Genomic DNA, 7,813 nt, shown 5'->3' on the forward strand with positions numbered 1-7,813 from the left:
CTGCAAGCGTGTTCACGTGACACGGTGACAGTGAAAAAGCGACAGGGTTCGGGTGTCTTTGAAGAAGGGCACAAATCAAGCCATTATTTTCACACCTTTTAAATCGCGCAGCTTAAAAAAAAAAAAAAAAAAAAATCACGTCTTTCAAAAGGGCACTTTTTTGGACTGAGGGCAAAAGGGCAAGTGCTTCAGCACCACCTCGTCTCTATCTGTGCACGCCAGTGCGCGGACCTGATGCATCAGAATCAGTGAGATGTCGGCTTTCTCACCCTGGCACATGCCAGTGTAGCCGGATGGGCTACTTGCCTTTCTCTCTTTCTCTCTCTCTCTCTCGGTCGCTCGCTTGCTTCACCTTCCCTCTCTTTTTCCGCTGCACTCGGTCCTTGTATCAAGTGATTGGACTAATTGGGAACCCACCTGCACACTGATTACAGGGTGGTGTTTGTCTGTATAAAGGGAAGCCGGGCTTTTGTTGGTTCATTCCTCCCGAGCTTCTGGCACAACACAGCAGTAAATGCTGGCCTATTATTACGGATTAATTTACCGAAACGTTCGGATTGTGTGACAGTTACAGGTAGGCTTCCGTTTGACCTCTGATTTCTCTCAGAAATATTGGAACTAGTTGTAATATTTCTGCGGCCCGTTGTAGCGCGGCCGTTTCTCTTTTCCTTTTACTCCAGCCGTAGTGGAGAGAAGCGTTTGACTTACGTCCACTGTGCAGTATAGCGCATCCGGTCTTGGGGTAAGCCACTCATATTATAGCTACTAGTATTTGTAAATTAGAGAAGATTAAGGTTATCTTTGCCCTTTTGTTTGCAGGGTTCGATTGCTGCCGCACCCTCTCAGTGATCAATCGCCTGATTTTAAGTGAAGAGTTGAAACGCCTGCCTAGCTGCTGTTTCAGGGCTCCTCTGCAGTGGAGCTGCTGTCTTGTTTTGCGCCTGCTGTTTTGCCTCGCCTCGCCTCGTTGGGGCTTTGGGGTTTTACTTTGAGCTCCTTCTGGACTATTCTTTGCACTCCAGCTCAGTGGCGTGTCCAGTGGGGTGGCCTGCCCCCCAACAAGACTGGCCACCCCAGGTGCCACCCCGAAGCTATAACAATAAAATTCAATCAAATATCAAATGTACGATTATGTTTTCACAGTGAAGGTCAGATATCCGAGTGTAAGTGAATGCAGCATTGGCTTCTGCACTATGAGCATCACGTTAGCAAAGGAAGGAGAGCCAAGCACGAAATACGGTACCGCAGAAAACAATTTTTGGGCGAAAGATAAGGAGGAGAGAATAAATGTCCTGGTAAGTAATAAGTTTGTTGAGTTTAGTAAACTTCGGTGAAATTAGAATACCAAGGAAAAAAATAACACTTAAAGAATTATTGCAACCGCCGAATATTTCAGACAGTAGGCTACTGGGGGGAGCTAGCATAAGAGTTATGAGTTATAAGATATAATCCAAGTCGTAACATTGCTGTATGGAGCTGCAGATTTGGTTGCAGGTTAATACTGGCAGTGTCACCATGCCAGCTGACTGTATTTCATCATCAGCCAGTGTTGTTCTTTATACATCAGTATTACCAAAGTTTACCATAAGGCAGCACTTATACTACACTGTGCGGTCTAGCTAATTTCTCTCATTACTTATCCTATCTGCCAGCTCCATGTTATGAATAGAGTGTAAGTCGCCCCATAAATGGCTGTGCCATGTTTAATGCAGGGATGTGCAGCTCTGGTTCTCAAGGCTCCTGTCCTCCCGGTTTCAGATGTTTCCATATTTCAACACCACTGATTTAAAGAATCATTTACAGACTTGTGGACAACTAGGTGTTTGGGGATTATTTGATTTGGATTGGCTATGTTGGTATAGTGTAACATCTAAAATGTGCAGGATAGGGGTCCATGAGGGCCAGAATTTGACATCCCTGACTTCTAGTCAAGGTCATACATCAGGAAAGTTGTTTGTGACCTAAGTTTTTGCTTTATTACTTCAGGGCAGACCAGAAGAATAGGAAGAATGAAAAGATCTCAAAATGTTGAGAATTTCTTCCTTAAGAAGGCTAAAATACAACCAGAAGCAGAGAGCAATGTCAGGGAAAGGTGGACTGAGCAGCAGTCATCATTGTCACCTGTGAGTTCTACAAATGAAGGTATGTATGAGGCTACGTCCACACGTACACGGGTATTTTTGAAAACGGAGATTTTCCGTTTTCGTTTTAAAAAATAATCCCGTCCACACGTAAACGCAGAAATGAAGGAAAACGCTGCTAGGAACATGCCAAAGCAACAGGTGGCGATATATTCCTAACCGTGTAGAAATGTTGGCCAATCAGAAGTCTAGAAGCCTCGGTGGGAAATAGTAAACAAAGATGGGGCATAGAAACAGAACCGAGTCGTATGTGTGGAGGGACAGTAACTATGTGTGTATATGTAAGCATTTAAACACTGCAGAGAGTACAATTAACAGTAACAGTATTGTAGAAATTCATTTCACCGAAACAATAACGTGGCGCACAGTGTGACGTCAAAAAAGGCGCACACCTTTGACACTGCGTTTTCTCCGTTTTCTTGTCCACACGTAAATGCAAAACGGAGTTTTCGAAAAATATCCACCCTGGCAGGCGTTTTAGAAATCTCCGTTTTCAGTGACTGAAAACGCCGTTTACGTGTGTGGGATTTAAAGGTGCAAACGCATAGAAAAATCTGCGTTTTCAAAAATACCCGGGTACGTGTGGACGTAGCATCAGAATGAATAAGGAAAATGCAAAGAAGGGATGTTTATATTGTCAATTGTTCAACTGATCCATAGGGGACAAATCTTAATATTTGGGAATAAATAATTAACTAAGCAAATATATGTATTGTGGTACATAATTGGAAAGTAAAACAAAATCCTGCTTTAAATAACAAGTTTTTTATTTAATGAAATATAATATTTTTATATGATATATTTATACATATATATTTATAATTAAAAATATATACATATAATAATTAAAAAAAAAATGTTTATATATATTTATATACTCTGTAACACGTTTTGCCATCCGTCACCGTAACAGGTGGATCCACCTATTCTAAGTCACTGATAATATTTAATGAAGCATAGAGTAGGTACTTGAGTAAATGTTCACTTTCAAAACATAAATATTTTGCAACTGCAAGTGCTGCTGTTTACGAATGTTTTTGTAATTCTTGTCTTCCTAACATGTAACAGACTCTTATTAAAAGTTCAAGAGGTTTATTCTTGCACAATTTATACTGAAAACATTATCAAAAGAAGGCATAGAAAGTATTTGCTTTCAGGTTTGATTCAAATGTTAGTCTGAATCAAACCTGAAAGCATGTGCTAAGAAACTGATACTGCCTCCGCTGGTTGCCCCCGGTTTGTGGGGAGCTGCACGAGACTGAGCCAGGCTGCGGACAATCGTAACCAGCACCAGCTGTGGGTTGACTCGCAGAGTACAAGTATTTCCAAACTTTTTTTTTTTTTTTTTTTATGTCCACCGCTGCTGGGAAGTCCCAGTTGTATGTTTGTTCTTATTGTAATTTGGGACACAGTTTTAGACGACACTACATCAAGTGCTGTCATTGTTGATGTTTTATCTTATTTTATACTAATAAATAAAATTGTGTCAATATTTGAGCCAGCCTCAGTGTGCATCCCTGAACCTGTGTTGTTTCGGAATAAAATGTAATTTAAAAAAAACAAACGATTTTATATTTTCAGGGGGTGAAATTCCCATAGGTGGCGTTGTCATTTTATTACACTTTTTTTTTTTTTTTTTTTTAAATATAACACCGCCGACCACTTGGTCACACGAGGACACACTGTCGGGGCTGAAAGCCGATAGCTCACTGATTCTGATGCATCAGGTCCGCGCTTTGTGTCTACGTCTTTTTTGCGCTAGATTCTGAAGCTGTAGGTTTCATCACTCCAACCAAAATTGACTGAACCAGCAGCAAAAGAAGATTCTAAGCTTCACATTTCACTTTACATAAACATCATTATTTCCCTCTTACTTTTGCTGTTTTGCTTCACCACAATAAAATCGCACTTCCTGCACAGCTCCCTGTGTGTACTTCAAGAACAGTTTCCCATCAAATCTCCATTTTCTGCATAATTCGCTTATTACCCACCAGTCTACCGTTGTATACAGCGCTGTCGGACACTGTTTTTGTTTTTAATTGCATCTGACAGGAAGGCCTCATTTCTGCTGGTCAATACCAAAGAAATGTGAACTTTTTAAAATTATGACAAATCGCAAAAGACTTGGCTGTGTCTCTAAAACCTCTGTAACTTTGCTTCGTTTCAGCAGCATCAGGTAATATTCATATGCTGATTCACGGTTTTCTTCAGTTTTTGTTCTACTGCAGAATATTTTTAAGGTTCTCTGGTGTAAAAAGTAAGGCCAGGAAAATCTGCTTCATGTTTTTCTGTTTCATCCTCAGTTACTTTGGCACAAAGTAAGAAAGTATAGGAGGGAAAGGTGAAGAAGTCATTACTTTAGAAGCCTCAGCTAATGGCTAAGGTTATAGTTATGCTAGCAAAGCACAGTGGAGGACATACCTTGTTCAAAAATTGCTCCAAGTGACTCTCACTATTACTAAAGCCAAGGTAATGCTGTGCAAATTAAGTATCTGGTTAGATATACTGCTTCTAAGATTTTTAGAGCTGAGTACATTAACCTTGTTTTTATCTAAATTTAGAAACAGGAAAATAAAGGTCATTCCTGCAGTTTAAGTAACTGGTGTGAGTCATCATGGGTGTCATCTGCAAGTATCATTGAACGATACATACTAAAGAAACCATCTATAAGCATGTATATAATGGTCCTAGCACAAAACTACTTAGAACTCCATTATTAACTTTTATGTATGAAGAAGACTACGCATTTACATGAACAAGTTGGAGTCTGTTAGATGATTCCAGTGCAGCACTCTTAAGAACTACAACATACTCTGATCTCTGAAATAAAACTGACGGGGTATGGCCTGCTACAGAGGAGGGGTGATGCAGTGAGCTCACAGGGCGGTGCGGAGGCAGGGAAGAACAGGTGCACAGAACTGTTTGATGAGAGAGACCTTTCTTATGTCGTTGCAGTGAGAAGGAGAGAGGCAAACTGGGAGTGACAGAGTGGCTGCGTCAGAAACCGCAGGGGAAAACACGTTACATGAATAAAAGCAACTCAGAAGTGTCTGTGTGTGGGTCCTGTGTCACAAAAATATTACGATAAACAGTACTGAACATTGCACTTGGGTTTTGCGGGACAAGCACAGAGCTGAGTCCACTGTCAAAGGCAAGAAGATCATTTGTAACCTTCACTAACACTGTACTGTGATGAATTCTGAAATGTAATTGAAATTCTTCAAATACACCTTTCCACTGGATCGGTTAGCTGTCTTACAACTACTTTTTCAAGAATAATTGAAGTTAATGAAAGTTTGTGGATTTGCTTATAATTAGCTAAGACAACTGGGCCAAGTGATGTTTTTTAGGCAATGGTATATTTACTGCCATCTTAAAGGCACGTGGTTCATAGCCCACTAATACAGACACATAAGTGCTTCAGGAAACATGAATGTATCAACACCTTATGAATGGCTTATCCTGCAACTACAGTTTGCTCTCTCCTTATTATGATACTCCATGTGATAAATGTAAAAAATTAAACGATGGTAGTGGGGAGTGGTTTGGAGTTAGGTGCAGTGGGTTCAGGGATGGTCCCAAGGGAGGCTATCTGGCACAGCTGCCAACCATCATTTAATTATGCTGCTTCTGTTTCACACAGTAGCACACTGGTGTGTGCGTGTCTCTGAAAGAGACTGATACTGGCAGCTGTGTGCAGCATGTGTGATGGAGCAGGCCATGCAACATTTGTGTGAATCACAGGGAACAGTGCAAAGCTGTCAAACAGAATAAAAACCAGGAAGAAAATTGTAATAACTGTGTGGACTGTTCAAGTGTTGGGGAACCCTTGGATGACTTGCTAAACAGGCGCCCAACTGTTCCCAACGTGTGTAGCATGACGGCCCACTGCCTATGCAACCATGTGAATGTCGGTGCAGGTAACGGTGGAATTGGCTCAAGCAGCTAAAGAAACTAGAGGTGCTGCAGGCTCAAGTAGAGGCTCAGTGTTGGAAACCCTGGTTCCTCGGTCTAAGCATCTGCTAACTCACTGACTTTGTCCATCACATTGCACAAAATGGGGGAAGCTTGAGATCGAGGCATTTAAATGGATGGAGGCTGAATGGGCAGTGTGTCTGCTTTCCCTGCTATCTTGGGGGGGCCAGGTAATTGTAGCCAGGATCGTTGAAGGAGGACATCCACAATGCTGAAGCTGGTGGTCCTATAAGAAGTAACTGGGAGCCAATGGAAAGCCATCCAGTCCAAGCATTAAAGAAAAGGCGTCTCACCCCCAAGGAGATACACACTGGGTGATGGTAGAGTTGAGCTGTACATAGCCCCTGGTCTGTGATATTCTGATTCCGTGTGGGGTATTGTTGGAGGCAGAATGACTGGAGATTAGGTGTGTACATTTTGATGTTTACAAATACCGAAGTGATGCCAGATAAAATTAAACATAAAGGTAAAACACACTGAGTTAGCTTCCGCCTTGCACACCCCTTAATTTTGGGAATAGATAGGTCCTTGATTCACTTCACAGAAGATTTCAGTTGGAGCAGTCTCACAATGACACCACACTCAGCCATGTGATAAAAGTAGATGGTCAAATTAAGCCCAACACAGTGTAGTCAAACCCCCATTTTTTGATAGTTAGGGACAAATTATTCATAGTGAGGCATGACACTCGCACTGGAGACAAACACACCTATTTCTTGGTGCCCAAAAGCCATCTGGAATTAAGCTTCTAGCCAGCTCATTATAACCCAGTGGCTGGTCACATGGGGTATGCTAAAAATCTGGATTGAATTATGGCCTGATTTTATTGCCCAAGCATCCTGGGGGATGTTTGCTGGTGGTGTGCATATTGCACAGAGTTCCAATTAGTGTACCAGTCGCCCATTCCAAATGCACCTTTGTGCCCATTAACATTAATAGAGATCCTGTGCAAGTGCAGTAGTGTGGACCTCATTGGGCCATTTCCCCAGAGTGCACAGGGATATCATCTTATTAGATTCTACAACATGATTTCCCAAAGTAGTGCTGCTGCGCAGAATTTCCAAAAAGAGTGTGGCGTAGACACTGTTTCAGGGTAATGTCCCAAGTTAGTGTCACAAAAGTGACAGTGACTGACCAGAGTGCCTCACACTTGAAAAGAGTTGTATCAACTGCTGAACATTTGGACTAGTGTATACCACCCTGAGACTGATGGGCCGGTGAAATGCCTGAATAAGACCTTGCAGTCCATGATTCATCAGATTATTCATGAGGATGAACACAAATGGTATCACTGATTAGACATTCTGTTATTTGCAATAAAGGAATGGGCCCAGGCCACTGGATTTTTTTTCCCTTTGAGCTTTTGTTTGGCTTATGTAAATATTGGACCTACATAAGGAAAACTGGGAGGAGGGTCCAAGTCCGAGTAAAAACAAAACTCAATATGTCCTGGACTTCATACACTGAAAAGGTTATCGTGGGGAAACTGCTCCAGGAATGTCAACACTGCCTGTACTAGAATCAATTAGGCGATTTACACTGGGAGATAAAATATTTGCTTTCTTCACCCAGCTCAAAGTTAGTAAAAGTAACTGGTAAGTGGTGAGTGGGAGATATTGATTATAGAGATACTGATTATATGATATTGAAGTGGTCGGTTCAGACAAGGGTGGAGCCACACTACCTTAACCTCCTGA

The 7,813-nt window shown here is 41.6% G+C and overlaps 1 long non-coding RNA gene across 2 annotated transcripts; it reads left to right on the plus strand.

Moving 5' to 3' along the window:
- Positions 1 to 464: 464 nt before the first annotated feature.
- On the plus strand, positions 465 to 5,170 carry LOC120440725. 2 transcript variants are annotated; one of them, XR_005613478.1, is made up of 4 exons: positions 465 to 574; positions 650 to 742; positions 820 to 2,142; positions 5,097 to 5,170. It is a non-coding gene; the product is annotated as an uncharacterized LOC120440725 (long non-coding RNA). The 2 variants fall into 2 exon arrangements; XR_005613477.1 differs by lacking the exon at positions 5,097 to 5,170 and having other exon boundaries at positions 820 to 1,295; positions 1,987 to 2,251.
- The last annotated feature ends 2,643 nt before the right edge of the window (positions 5,171 to 7,813 follow it).

Source organism: Oreochromis aureus, linkage group 6 (assembly GCF_013358895.1).
Source record: "Oreochromis aureus strain Israel breed Guangdong linkage group 6, ZZ_aureus, whole genome shotgun sequence".
Taxonomy (NCBI): Eukaryota; Metazoa; Chordata; class Actinopteri; order Cichliformes; family Cichlidae; genus Oreochromis; species Oreochromis aureus.